Source organism: Schistocerca gregaria, chromosome 1, assembly GCF_023897955.1.
Source record: "Schistocerca gregaria isolate iqSchGreg1 chromosome 1, iqSchGreg1.2, whole genome shotgun sequence".
Classification (NCBI taxonomy): Eukaryota; Metazoa; Arthropoda; class Insecta; order Orthoptera; family Acrididae; genus Schistocerca; species Schistocerca gregaria.
The window spans coordinates 63,580,253-63,595,223 of record NC_064920.1 but is presented as its reverse complement, the minus strand read 5'-3'; positions in this window follow the sequence as shown (position 1 = coordinate 63,595,223).

Below are 14,971 nucleotides of genomic sequence, written 5' to 3'. Positions count from 1 at the left end.
AGTAAATGATGATTTTCCACAATTCTTAGCCATGAACTGTGCCTATTGAGTAAATGAGTATAGTCAGATGGAATTTCTACACAGATGACAGCTCTGTATGTTGTCAGATCTTTTGCACCGCTAGCAGCCATGTTCTATGCCCAGTTTCCTTGTGTGTGGTCAGAGTGTAGCGGCAGTGGGGAGTCTGGTGCACCACGTGGTACACCCCAGGTGTTACATGCTCACCCACTATCCCTGCTGTCGAGAGATCTTTGTGGGTACTGGGTGCGGTTGGGCCACCCTCTCACCAAGGTAAATGGTGGGTTCAGCAACATTCACAGTACACGAGGCGGAGGGTCAATGTGGAGGCTGGCCATGTGGCATTGCCCACTCTGCCTGTGAGTGGACATGTGGCCGATCCTTCAGCAAGGTCCGAGGAGGCACATGGGAGGAGGGGTTTATTAGTGATTGGGAGCTTCAACGTTACGCGGGTGATGGAGCACCTTACAGAAGTATCGGAAAGGTCGGGGAAGAAGGCCAGTCTTCACACTGTCTGCTTGCCGGGGGGTCTCATCTGAGATGTGGAGGAGGCCCTGCCTGCGGTGATAGTGAGCACTGGGTTCAGAGGTCATCCTCAGTTTGTACAGGTGGTTGGAGGAGTTGGTGAAGGCAGAAAGCCTCGCTCGCGTGGTGGAATCTGAGCTAACTATTTTTAGTATCGTTCCCAGAACTGAGCACGGTCCTCTGGTTTGGAGCCGAGTAGAAGGCTTAAACCAGAGGCTCAGACGATTCTGTGGAGATCTGGGGGTGCAAATTTCTCGACCTCTGCTATCGTGTGTAGAAATGTAGGGGCCCCCTGAATAGGTCAGGCACGCACTACATGCAGGAAGTGGCTACAAGGGTAGCGGAGTATGTGTGGAGGGCACAAGTGGGCTTTTTAGTTTACAGAATTCCCTCCTTTGGCCTGACAAGACTCCCTCTGAGACGCGGCATGGTAGGAGTAGGCAAAATGAAACAGGGAATAACAATATTAATGTGCTAATAGTAAACTGCAGGAGCATCTATAGAAAGGTCCCAGAACTGCTCTCACTAATAAACGGTCACAGTGCCCACATAGTACTAGGGATAGAAAGTTGGCTAAAACCAGATGTAAACAGTAATGAAATTCTAAACTCTTTTTGGAATGTATACCACAGAGACAGGCTGGAAAGTGAAGGAGAAGGCATGTTTATAGGGATAAGAAGTGTGATAGTATCGAAGTAAATTGGAGATCTGAAATGTGAAATAATTTGGGCGAAGGTCACAGTTAAAGCAGGCTCAGCCATGAAATTTGGATGTCTGTATATGCCCCGTGGCTCAGCAGTTGTTGTGGCTGAGTACCTGAAGGATAATTTGGAAAATATTTCAAGTAGGTTTCCCCACCATGTTATAGTTCTGGGTGGAGACTTTAATTTTCCTCATATAGACTGGGAGACTAAAATGCTCATGGTGACAGGGACAAAGAATCCAGTGAATTTTTTTTAAGTGTTTTATCCGAAAAGTACCTTAAGCAGTTAAACAGAGAACCAACTTGTGGCGATAACTTATTAGAGCTTCTGGTGACAAACAGATCTGAACTATTTGAAAGAGTTAATGGAGAACAGAGAATCAGCTATCATAAAGCGCTTACTGCATCAGTGATTTCAGCTGTAAATAGAAATATTAAAGAAAGTAGGAATATTTTTCTGTTTAGCAAAAGTGACAAAATGCAGATATTAGAGTACCTGATGGCTCAACACAAAAGTTTTATTTTAAGTATAGATAGTGTTGAGGATCAGTGAACAAAGTTCAAAACCATCGTACCATATGTGTTAGATGAGTATGTGCCAAGTAAGATCACAAGAGATGGAAAAGAGGCACCATTGTACAACAACCAAGATAGAAAATGGATGCGGAAGCAAAGGGAACTTCGCAGCAAACATAAACATAGCCAATGCCTTGCAGACAAACAAAAATTATGCAAAGTGAAATTTAATGTGAGGGGGGTCCATGCAAGAGGCATTTAATGAATTTGAAAGTAAATTTCTATGTACTGACATGGCAGAAAATGGTACTGAAACAGAGGATGACAGACTAAAGGCCGAAATACTAAATGTCTTTTTTCCGAAGCTGTTTCACAGAGGAAGATTGCACTGTGCTTCCTTCTCTAGATTGTCGCACAGATGACAAAATGGTAGATATCGAAATAGATGACAGAGGGATAGAGAAACAATTAAAATCACTCAAAAGAGGAAAGGTCACTGGACCTGATGGAATACCAGTTTGATTTTACACAGAGTACGCGAAGATACTTGCCCCCTTTCTTGCAGCAGTGTACCGTAGGTCTCTAAAAGAGCGTAGCATTCCAAAGGATTGGAAAAGGGCACAGGTCATCCCCGTTTTAAAGAAGGGATGTCGAACAGATGTGTAGAACTATAACATAATACGTGTTCCAAAATTCTACAACTGATAGACGTTAGAGATACAGGTCTAGAGTACAATGACTATTCTGGAAACTAGAAATCTACTCTGTAGGAATCAGCATGGGTTTTGAAAAAGACAATCATGTGAAACCCAGCTTGTGCTATTCATCCACGAGACTCAGAGGGCCATAGACATGGGTTCCCAGGTGGATGCCATGTTTCTTGACTTCTGCAAGGTGTTTGATACAGTTCCCCAAAGTCGTTTAATGAACAAAGTAAGAGCATATGGACTATCGGACCAATTGTGTGATTGGATTGAATAGTTTTTAGATAACAGAACGCATCATGTCATTTTCAATGGAGAGAAGTCTTCCGAAGTAAGAGTGATTTCAGGTGTGCCGCAGGGGAGTGTCGTAGGACAGTTGCTATTCACAATATACATAAATGACCTTGTGGATGATATCAGATTCACTGAGGCTCTTTGCAGATGATACTGTGGTACACAATGGAAAATTGTACTGAAATGCAGGAGGGTCTGCAGCGAGTTGATGCATGGTGTAGGGAACGGCAATTGAATCTCAATGTAGACAAGTGTAATGTGCTGCGAATACATAGAAAGAAAGATCCCTTACCATTTAGCTACAATATAGCAGGTCAGCAAGTAGTTAATTCCATAAATTATCTGGGAGTATACATTAGGAGTGATTTAAAATGGAATGATCATACAAAGTTGATCATCGGTAAAACCAATGCCAGACTGAGATTCATTGGAAGAATCTTAAGGAAATGCAATCCGGAAACAAATAAAGTAGGTTACAGTATGCTTGTTCGCCCACTGCTTAACTACTGCCCACCAATGTGGGATACATACCAAATAGGGTTGATATAAGAGATAGAGAAGATCTAACGGAGAGCAGTGCACTCCATTACAGGATCATTCAGTAAACGTGAAAGCATTACAGACATGATAGATGAACTCCAGTGGAAGACCCTGCAGGAGAGATGCTCAGTATGTTGGTGTGGGCTTTTGTTGAAGTTTCGAGAACATACCATCACCGAGGAGTCGAGCAGTATATTGCTCCCTCCTACGTATATCTCGCGAAGAGATCATGAGGATAAAATCAGAGAGATTGGAGCCCACACAGAGGCATACTGACAATCCTTCTTTCCACGAACAATAAGATACTGGAATAGAAGGGAGAACCGATAGAGGTACTCAAGGTACCCTCCGCAGCACACTGTCAGGTGGCTTGCTGAGTATGGATGTAGATGTAGATGTAGGTGTAGATGCAGATGTGTCTTCCCATGCCAACCAGGAAGGCTCCAAGAAATCAAAGAAAGGCAAATGATATGCTTCTTTATCAGCTCGGAGATCCTCCGTGATGGTGTCAGTACAAGATATCCATCGCTGGCTGACCACCTTGTTGCCGATATGCACCACCAGCCATTTCTCTGCTCTGAATTCCAAGGAGAGACAGAATGAGAATGCTGACACCTCTGTGGATCTCATGGAGGTGGAATTTGCAGCCTCTTTGCCCTGTTGCAGTGAACTGCCACTCGATACCCACTGAGATGACACCCCTTCCATTATTTCCTTTCCTAATCATTGCACTCGTCCAGTGGAATGTTTGTGGCCTTTGATCCAACAAAGAGGATTTATTGCTGCTCTTGGAATCACAGCCTCTACTTGTTTTCTGCTTCCAGGAAACAAAATTGCATGCTCACGACCTGCTTTGAACTCTCTCATTTATTTCCAGTCTGCTTTGACATGCCCCCAACCTCACACGATCACCCAGGGACAGATTCCATTCATGCTGTGGAGTTATGCTGCTCATTAAGGATGATTTTCATAGTCTTCCTGACAACCCATCTTCAAGCTATTCCTGTCTGCCTTTTACTTCCTCTGCTGGACTTTTCCATTTCTACTGTTTACATGCCTGTCACTGGACAGTCTACATCCATTTGCTACCCATTTTCTGTCTCATCCCCACCTACATGCAAATTGCAGCATTCCAAGGATGACTAGAGATTTTATGGTCCATGGCACCTGCTGAGAAACATTATTTCTGCAGTTAGAAATGTATTCATTACTGCCAACAAAGTTCACTTCATCTTTACCATGCCATGTCACAGTCACTCGATTGACTGAGTCATGTTAGGACTGAACTCACATGCAGGGATGTGCTCTCCATGTTTTTAATCATCATTCTATGATGGCAAACAACATTCATTATAAACAGTTGCACACACAGTGTCATCACACCCTTCAGGATGGAAAAAAAGGCCAGATTTAATTTACTAGTTCTTTTAACAGTTCTACTCCATTTTCTGTTGTGTGGCTCAACATCAGATTGCTCTCTGGGACCATGATCCATTCACAAAGTCTTGGCCTGATAGCAGCAGGTGGAGTGATGATGGACTTAATCACTATTTCTATGATCTGTGATTTTATGCCAGACATAGTGGCAGAGTGGTTCTAGGCGATACAGTCAGGAACTGCACAACTGCTATGGTCGCAGGTTCGAATCCTGCCATGGGCATGGATTTGTGTGATGTCCTTATGTTAGTTAAGTTTAAGTAGTTCTAAGTTCTATGGGACTGATGTCCTCAGCAGTTACGTCCCATAGTGCTCAGAGCCATTTGTATTATTTTGTCATTTTATAATGGTATGTTACTCATTTCCTCTTCCATGATCCTTTGGACTACTACACCAGGTCATACCTGAGGCATGTTTGATTCACCAAACTATGCTGTACTTCTATTTTGATCACTGGCAGTATCCTTATACCAACCTTCAAATATCCAGCAGCTATGGTTTGCATTCCCACCGTGCTGACTTGCAATTTGTGGGCACCTTTGTCCTACTCTGCAACAGTGGCTGTATGTGGCAGCTGGCAGCTCTAGTGAATTCATACCATTAAGCTCAATTAAAATTAAAATATTTTGTTTCTTAACTTGGATCGTTATGCTGTTTTCATCAGTCTCACATCAATAATATTCCTTATCTATCTACTCGTCACTGCACCTGATTCCTAATCGCTATCAACATTTAATTTACCAACATATCAACACTTAGATGAACATTTGCAGTGAGATGACATACCACTGACATATTTCGAGGTGTTTGATTGACACTTAAATTAATTGATGTAAAATTATTCAGCTTTTTAATTTTTTTGCAGGAGCCACTACAGGTGCAGGCAGAGGAGGTAGTAGCAGGTGAGAGTTTCACTTTCCTCAGTAACTTAATTACATGTTAAAGTTATCACTTAAATGTTGTCTTATGTGGCACATTATTTTCATTTTTTTCTTTGACATTAATCCTTCATTGGTGGTGTGCTAAAGTATATCGTGAAATGGTTGTTCAGAATTTTATGCTTGAACCTGACACTGGATATTAATTACGTAGTACATAATTCATACTGATAATTGGCACTGTCTTTGTAACTACAAGAGATTGGTCACAAACATGAAGTTGTGTTTCAAATGTGTACTTTGGTAGATTGTGTGGGAAATGTGATAAAAAAAGAATGAAGACAAATTTTTAGGTACCAAATTTACATTTAAAAATAAGTCATTGTATAGGTAAGCTATCATTAAAAATTGGCACACCACAATAAGTACTAATGTTTAGATCAGTCCCCTTATTTCATAGTCATGGCTCATATTAAAAGTATCATCCTTGGATAAATATAGTACTAACATGGTTCACGTTTTCCATTGCATTTCACACAGAGTAGACTGGGAACTGTCTCCTAGGCATGCCCGATGTGAACTGACTGGGCACAGCCCGTGCTGCCTGAGTTGTTGTTGTTCCGCCGGCAGAGGTCGCTGCCAAATTCTTGTGTGCCCTCTGATGGATGAGACTCTACTTGCGGCAACTACTGTCCATAACACGACCGCGATCTTTTTGGTGGCTACTGCACTCCTTCTCCTTCAGGGGGTGAAGCCACTGTGATGAAGGTGGAGCGTTGTGCAGGAGTGATGACCTCCACGTCCATCAGAAGGCTGGAGTCGAGGGGATATGCCAACCCTTGAGCTGGAACCTTCGAATATGGCTGGAAGTGACCCACATGAAGAGGCCCCCGTCATCCCACCACCGGAACCCATGACATAACTGGAGACAAACTGTCGAATTCCAGATCCTGGTCCACCTTGGGAGGGGCAAGACCCAGTGGCAGGGACGATGGGAATGGACGACCACAGGTGATCCATCGTCCTGAGAAACCAGGTCTGCAAGGGGGGCCGGCTCTCACTAGGGATCTCGAATGATGGCTGTGGCGGTGTTTGAGCTACTGGAGGCTGCCAAGGCTGAGAAGCATCTGTGTGGAGGAGTCACAGGGGGGGAGGGGTGGTAGCGTCCACTGAGAAACCAACATGGCTGCCAGCAATGGGGAAGCCAGTGCATGAGGGGTCGTTGGGTGGGTGCCCAAACGTGGACGTAGCTGATGTCAACTCCTCCTCCGCAGGAAATTTGCACACATACTTTTTCATCTGTGTCTTAAATGTGCACACCATGCACTCGGCTTACCCATTCGATTGTGGATGAAACAGGGGAGAGCAAACGTGCCGAATACCAAAGTTCCTACAAAAATCCTGGAAGGTCTGCGAAATAAACTGGGGACCATTGTCAGAGACCAGGTTGACTGGCAGATCTTCCACAGAAAAGATTTTTGTCAGTGCCTGGATTGCAGCTTCTGAAGTGGTTGAGGAGCAGCAAACCACATATTGAAATAGGGAATAAGCATCACTGACAATGAGCCAAAAGCCATTGAGAAACGGTCCCACGAAATTGATGTGAACATGTTCCCATTCCTGGGTTACAGGCGGCTATGAAGAGAACGCTGACCTGGGAGATGCTTGTCAGCAGACCTTCACAAACTTGCAGGAACAACCATGTGAGGAGCTGTATCACAGGTACCTAGAAGAACTCCTTCCAAGACAGAGGCAGTCTCATAGAACAAAATAATTATGAAGAGGGTCCGAGGCCCGGCCTGGAGATCGGGATGACTACCCCTGCTGAATGAAGTGAACTACTTGCTGGAGAACCGGGTCAGCTGCCGTTTCCCTGGCGACTCTAGAACCAGTGATTGGGAAGCCATATACAGCTCAGAAGGAAGCCACATCCAAATGAAAACACATAACCTTCTCTCGTACGAACTTACTATCCGGGCCCACCGGAAGATGAGAAAGAGCGTCTCCGTTGGCATGCTGTCCAGTAGGTAGAAAATGAATGTCATAATGGTACTTACAGAGGAACAAGTCCCAGCGCTGTAGTGTGTGGGCTGCCCTATCCAGAATCTGAGAGGCAGGGACCAATAATGATACTAATGGTCAGTGATTAACTGAAACTTCATGCCATACAAAAAAGGGTGAAACTTGGTAACAGCATAGACAATGGACAAAGCCTCTTTTTCCACCTGGGAGTAATGGGTCTGTGCGAGTGTAAGAGTTTTAGATGCAAACGCCAGTGGCTGCTCGGAACCATCCGTGTTTCAATGGGCCAGGACCACCTCAACCCCATACTGAGAAGCATCTGTAGCCAGGACCAATGGCTTCTGGGGGTAAAAAGTAGCCAAACACAGCGCTGACGTGAGAAGGCCTTTCAATGACGTGAATGCTCTCACATGCAGGTGACCAATCAAAATGAACACCCTTGTGCAGAAGGCAGTACAGGGGGCAGGCTATGGTGTAAACCCTGGGAATGAACCGGTGGTAATAGGCAGTTCGTGCCTAAAAATCCTTGTAACTCCTTCAGTGAAGCGGGCCTTGGAAGGTCAATGACAACTTGGACTAAACTTTCTAGAGGCTGGACACTGTGCTAAGAGATGGTGTAGCCCACATACTCAATGGACGGTTGGAAGAAGTTCGACTTACGCAAGCCCACGGATTTGAATTTGAGAAAGAGGGTAAGAAGGTTGTGCAGGTGTTCCCCATGCTGCGGCCTGTGACAATTACATAATCCAGTTAATTAATACAATGAGGGATTTTTGACGTGACTTGCTCAAGATAACGCTGGAATATCGCCAGGGCACAGGATATTCCGAAGGCCAAATGTGGTGTTGACAACTTCCAGCCGTTTATAGTCCTCATAAAATGGTATCTGATAAGCCTTTGAAAGATTGATTTTCAAAAAATATTGGCCTCCGGCAACGGTGGAGAACAATTCATCAGCATGAGGCAAAGGATAGGTGTCCACCACCAATTGGGAATTAATGGTGGGGTTGAAATTGCCACAAATACGTAATTTTCCTGAGGGTTTTCTGACAGTAACAAGGGGCGAAGCCCACTCACTAGAAGAAATGGGAAGAACATCCCTGAGGGCTTTCAGCCAGTCTAGCTCTACTTTTACCTGAGTGCGGAGAGCCAAGGGGATCTTCCTTGAGATTAGAAAATGGTAAGTGAGCTTCAAAGTCTGAAACACAATCCAGGCCCTCCTCAAAGATATCCAGAAAGTCCTAGATCAAAGATCCCAATAATTGATAGGGAACGTCTTTGGAGACTAACTGTATGGTGTCAGCAATAGTAAAACCAAAAGCTTGAAAGGCGTCCAAACCAAAAAGGTTAGCGCAGATCGCATCACTGACAACAATAAAAGTAATAGGCCGAGTAACTGATTTGTAATTCACGTTGGTAGTGAATTGACCCAGTAGGGGAATGAACTGTTTACCATAACCGTGTAGACATTGGTGAACTGGTGCCAATGGAGGCGACCCAAGGTTGGAGTAAGTCTGTGCATTGAACATAGTAACTTCCGCCCCCATATCTACTTGCAGTTATAATAGGTGAGATCAAACCAACACCTCAAAAAAGAGTTTGTGTGCCAATGCATCGGGAGCCTGGCTTGATGAAACTTCCTGAATGTCAACGTCCGTATCCTCTGTACTCGCTTCCTTCGATTCTTTTGAGGCTGAGTGGCAAACCTTAGAAATTTTATTACATTTGTGACAAACAGCTTAATGCTGGGGCTCTCTGACAGATCGTGATGTATATATCGCGACGCACAGTACAGTAACAGGAGCCGGCGGCCGGAACTCTGTGCACGCGCCATGTGGGAGCGGCAGTAACGGCTGGATTGTACCGCTCGCACGTCGCCATCCCGGACGCAGTGGACGCGTGCGCGACATCCTGAACCGCCGCGACGCCGCATGACACTTCAAACTGTTGACCTGCAGCGTGAGAGGCTTCATACGATTGAGCAATGGACAGGACTTCCTCAAGGAAAAGGTCTTCTAACTGCAGGGCCCATTGCCGGACCTCTCTATCAGGGGCCGAATGAACAATGGCGTCGTGTACCATAATGTGGCATACAACTCTGCAACTGCTCCGTGACAAAATTACACTTGCGACTAAGACTGTGCAGGGTAGCGGCCCACGCCCGGTAAGACTGATGGGGCTGCTATTTGAGTATACAACTAACACTCAACATAGTTGAGCTTAAATAGAAAAACTGCCAATGTTATTGGGGACTGGAACAAGTTAACCACACTCACGGCCAGTGATTTGAAACCTCATCATCATGTCTTGAAATGAAGAATATTGCAGCTGTAATGCTTCTTCTCTCCCAAAGTCATATTTTGCCGCCTGACTAATGTGTGAAATAGCCTGACACATCTGGGTGCCACAGTTATCCCTCGCCTGCCAAGAGGTTAATTGACTACCAAATGACAACATGCTACGGAGTACAAGGTGCCTGACTTGTTGGTAGCTCCACAATATGTATACTGCATTCTCAAGACCTGTTTTGGTTGAAAAGGAGAAAAGTGAAGACTGGAAGTGATGGTGGAATGAGGGCTGAGCAGTGCTGGAATAAGAAGCTATAGATGTATGAGAAAAGTGAATAACCAAGGTGGAGGCCAGGAGGGTCGTAGGAACATACAATATGTTTGCAGGGAGGGTTCCCACCTTCACATTTCGGAAACGCTGGTGTTTGTGGGCATGATCTGTATGTCTCGGGCAGTGAAGCAGTCACTGAAATGAAGGATGTTGTGTTGGGCAGCCTGCCCAGCACCACGGTATTAACTTGTTTCTTGCTGCAAACTTGTTTCTTGCCCTGTTTATAGGTGGCCCTTTATATGGACAGACAGCTTGTTTGTTGTCATGCCAACAGAGAATGTAGCACAATGGTTGCATCTTAGCTTATATATCACATGACTGGTATCACAGGTAGCCCTGCCTTTTATGGGATAGGTGGTGAGTGTGACTGGACTGGAGCAGTAGGTGGTGGTGGTGGTGGTGGTGGTGGTGGTGGTGGTGTGTATGGGACATGTCTTGCATCTATGTCTGTTACATGGATATGAATGATGAGGTAATGGTTTGAAAATAATTCATAAACGCTCATCTCGTTCAGGTTCACTGTAGACATTTTTGTGATCTGGATGGAGATTGAAGACACCCTATTCACATCCCACAGAACTTCAACAGCTTCTCTCCCTTTGCTTCACCTGGACCTTCTCAAGCCAACAGGCCACCTTCATAGAAGTTGACATCCACTTCAAAGATGGCTACATCACTGCTTCTGTCTATATCACATTTACTAAGCACAAGTTATGCCTCCATCCACCCACGGTTCTCACATCTACAGTGATCAGCATTACTCCGTGAAATATACTGTGTGTCTCAATAAAGCTTACAAATACCATCCAGAATTGGAACAACTGAATTACAGTGTCCACCAAGGTTTTGACTACCTGTCATTGTGTTCTGAAATTTGAAATGCCATGCCTGCTATCCTTCCCACCCCTCCCACAGTGGTTTTGCTCCATCCATCAACCTACATTATATAATTGGCCATCCGAACACAGCCCCTACTCCCAACCCCTTACATCATGGCTCATATCCCTATAACAGAACTAAATGCAAGACCTGTCCCATACATCCTTCCACCATCACCTATTCCAATCAGGTTACATACATCACCTACCCACCAAAGGCATGGTTTCCTGTGAAACCAGTCTTTTGATTTACAAAGTAAACTGCAACCACTGTGCAGCTTTTTGCGTGGGACTGACAAGCAAGACGCTGCCTGAAACTTCCTGAGAGATTAAAAATGTGTGCCCGACCGAGACTTGAACTCGGGACCTTTGCCTTTGGCGGGCAAGTGCTCTACCATCTGAGCTACCAAAGATCGACCCACACCCGGTTCTCACAGCTTAACTTCTGCCAGTACCTCATCTCCTACCTTCAAAACTTTACAGAAGCTATCCTGCGAACCAAGCAGAACTAGCACTCCTGAAAGAAAGGATACTGTGGAGACTTGGCTTAGCCACAGCCTGGGGGATGTTTCCAGAATGAGATTTTCACTCTGCAGGAGAGCTTCTGTAAAGTTTGGAAGGTAGGAGACAAGTTACTGTCAGAAGTGATGCTGTGAGAACCGGGCGTGAGTCGTGCTTCGGTAGCTCAGATGATAGAGCACTTGCCTGTGAAAGGCAAAAGTCCCGGGTTTGAATCTCAGTTGGGCACACTGTTTTAATCCTCCAGGAAGTTTCATATCAGCACACACTCCGCTGCAGAGTGAAAATCTCATTCTGGAAACAAGTTGTCTGTCTGCAGGAAAGGCGACTTACCAACTGTGGCCAGTAAACAAGTGGACCACCCTGTTGCTGCGCATGCTGCCCAACATTACATCATTCACTTCAATGACTGCTTGAGTGCCTGTGCCATTATGGATCCTTCTCACCAACCATAGCTTTTCTGAACTGTATAAGTGGGAACCCTGCCTGCAGTACATCCTTCGTCCCGATAACACTCCTGGCCTCAACCTTGCATAGTCAGTTTCCTCACCCATTCTGACCCTTCCCTGTCTCCATAGAAGAAATGTTTTCACACATGTGGAGAGAATGTCTGATAATAAGTATCCAACAATAGTGTAAGTACAGTATCACTATCCCTTTGTTCATAAAATATTTGCCATTAAGATTTTTGCTACAGTTTGTTCCCAGACAAATCTGTTTTTGTTTTATTTACTTGCTCTGGGTGATCTGATGGTACATAGTGTGTTTCAGATGTCGGAAAATGTGAGTTAACGTTGTTAACATGTATTAACATGGGCCCATAGTATCCTAATGTATTATATTGCTCAATGTTTTCAATTTAATAGAAATAGCAAGATTACTGTTCTAAGTATTCATTTACAGAGTAAAAACAGTGACACAACAAATATGACTTCACAGATTTGCTAAATTTTATGTTGTCTTCGATGAACTTAACACTTGTGAGAAGATTGTTGAATAGTTGGAGGTCCATGTGGAAATTTCCCTTTTTACACAGTTAAGTGTTTGTACGTATAACATGCAGATTAGCATTTTTTCCGGTGTTGTTTTCATGTATTTCATTATTTTTTACGACTCTGGGGTCAGTTGGAACTATGTGGTTTCTGAAAAATTTTATAGTCTCGAGAATGTAGAGGCAAGGCAGTGTAAGGATTTCCAACTTTCTGAAGTTGGGTTTGCAGGTGTCTCTGGGTTTGCTCCCAGTAATAATCTTCATTGCTCTCTTCTGGATTCTGAATGTGCTCCAAGCAGTTGGAGAATTTCCCCAGGTTATTACACAATATTTTAGGTGGGCTCGTATGTAATCACAGTACGTGCTGGTTAATGTTTTCAGGCTCGCACTTTTTCAGTACACTCAATGCAAAACAGCCAGTACAAATCGTGGCATTTAACTCTCCTGTATGTGTATTCCATTTCAGGTTATCTTGAACCCACAGACCCAGGAATCTCAAAAGAGTGTTGCTATATATTTGCTGGTTATTTACAGTGACAAATGTCTGAGAGGATTTTGTGCTTTGTGTTGTGTGAAAGTTCATGGAATCTGTCTATTTGGTATTAATAGTTAATCTGTTGATTGTTGAGTTGTTCAGTGGCCAAGTTCTCAGCGTTTTGCACAGCCTCTGTATTCTCCCCTTTGAGGAGTACAGTTGTGTCATCAGCAAATATTATTGTTCTGTGTGCGTCAACATTCAGGCTCAAGTCATTAATATACAGGAGGAAAGCTAGAGGTCCCAATACTGAGACCTGTGGAACATCTTGCTTTACAGTTTTATTATTGAGTTGCTTTGTCTATTAGCGTATTTCATGCTGACTCTCTACATCCGATTGGTTAGGAATGTAGCAATCCAGTTGTTCGCAATTCCTCTGATACCATAGTGTTCTGTTTTTTCCAGTAATACTTTGTGATCAAAAGTGTCAAAAGCCTTTGGAATATACAGAAATCTGCCTGTTATGGGTTGTTTTCTATCTAACAGTTCTAATAGCGTATTTATGCAATCACATACTGCAATTTCAGTAGATTTGTTGCTTCAGAAACCATGTTGAGCTAAACTTAATAAACTTTTTGTTTGCTTGTTTGTTTGTTTGTTTTTCATTGAAGTTCATCTTTTTTTTGTACATCATTTTTTCAAAAACTATAGAAAAGCAGTATGAGATTGAGATAGGCCTGTAGTTATTCTTGTATTTATCACCACCTTTTCTGAAGACAGGAATTACTTTGGAAAGTTTCAGAGCTTCAGGGAAGATACCTGCCTGGAAAGAAGAGCCACAGAGGTGAGTTAATGGTTCAGCAATTGTGTGTTCACAATTTTTTATTACAGCTGCAGGGATACCATCAATTCCAGCTGAATATGAATTTTTTAACTCTCTGGAGGCTTTTGCGACATCATTTTCAGTGTCTTTGGTAATTAAAGTTGACTCTGCACATGTGTGATATTTTTGGTTTGCTGGTTGGTATTTTGTGTTAGGATTATTTGACAATTTTTCAGCTATGCTCGTAAAGAAATTGTTGAGAGTTCACCACAATGTTGGGATTAGATACAGATTCATTGTTGACTTTAATTTCTATGTTAGTGTGTGAAGCTTTCATTTCCCCTCTTTACCTTTTTATGATATTCCACATTGCTTTCACTTTATTGCTGGATTTGTCAATGTACTCATCATTTTGCATCTTTTTTGCTAGTCCTATCACTCTTCTTAGAATAAATGAGTAGCTTTTATAATATTGTGTTAGTTCGGGAGTCACTACTTTGTTTCATAACATATGGAGTATTCTTTTATGTTTGCAAGAGATTTTTATAGCTGGTGTAAACCAACTCTTGCTTCTATTAATAATAATAATAACTATTATTATTATTATTATTACTATTATTATTATTATTATTATTACTTATATTTGTTCTTACTGGTTTTTGTTGAAAGGCCTCTTCAAAGTGGTGGATCGTTTTGTCAAGAAATGTGTTGAATTTCATGTTGACATCATTGACTGTGTACCTATCTGTCCACTTTTCTTTACCAAGTAGGGCATTTAGTTTGTTGAAGTTCTCTTGGGTGAAAAACTTTGAAGTTTAGGTGGGACTGGGTATGAGGTATCTTTGCTCACATCCGCCTTTAGAATGACAGCTTGGTGGTTGCTGAATCCTGCATTTTATACTCGTAGAGTTGGGTTAAGTTTATTTCTATTTGCAAAAATTTGATCTAGAGCTGTCTTGGATGTGTATGTTATTCTAGTGGACTCATTTACAAGGCCATGCAGTTTAAAAGTTTTTGCACTGTTAATCA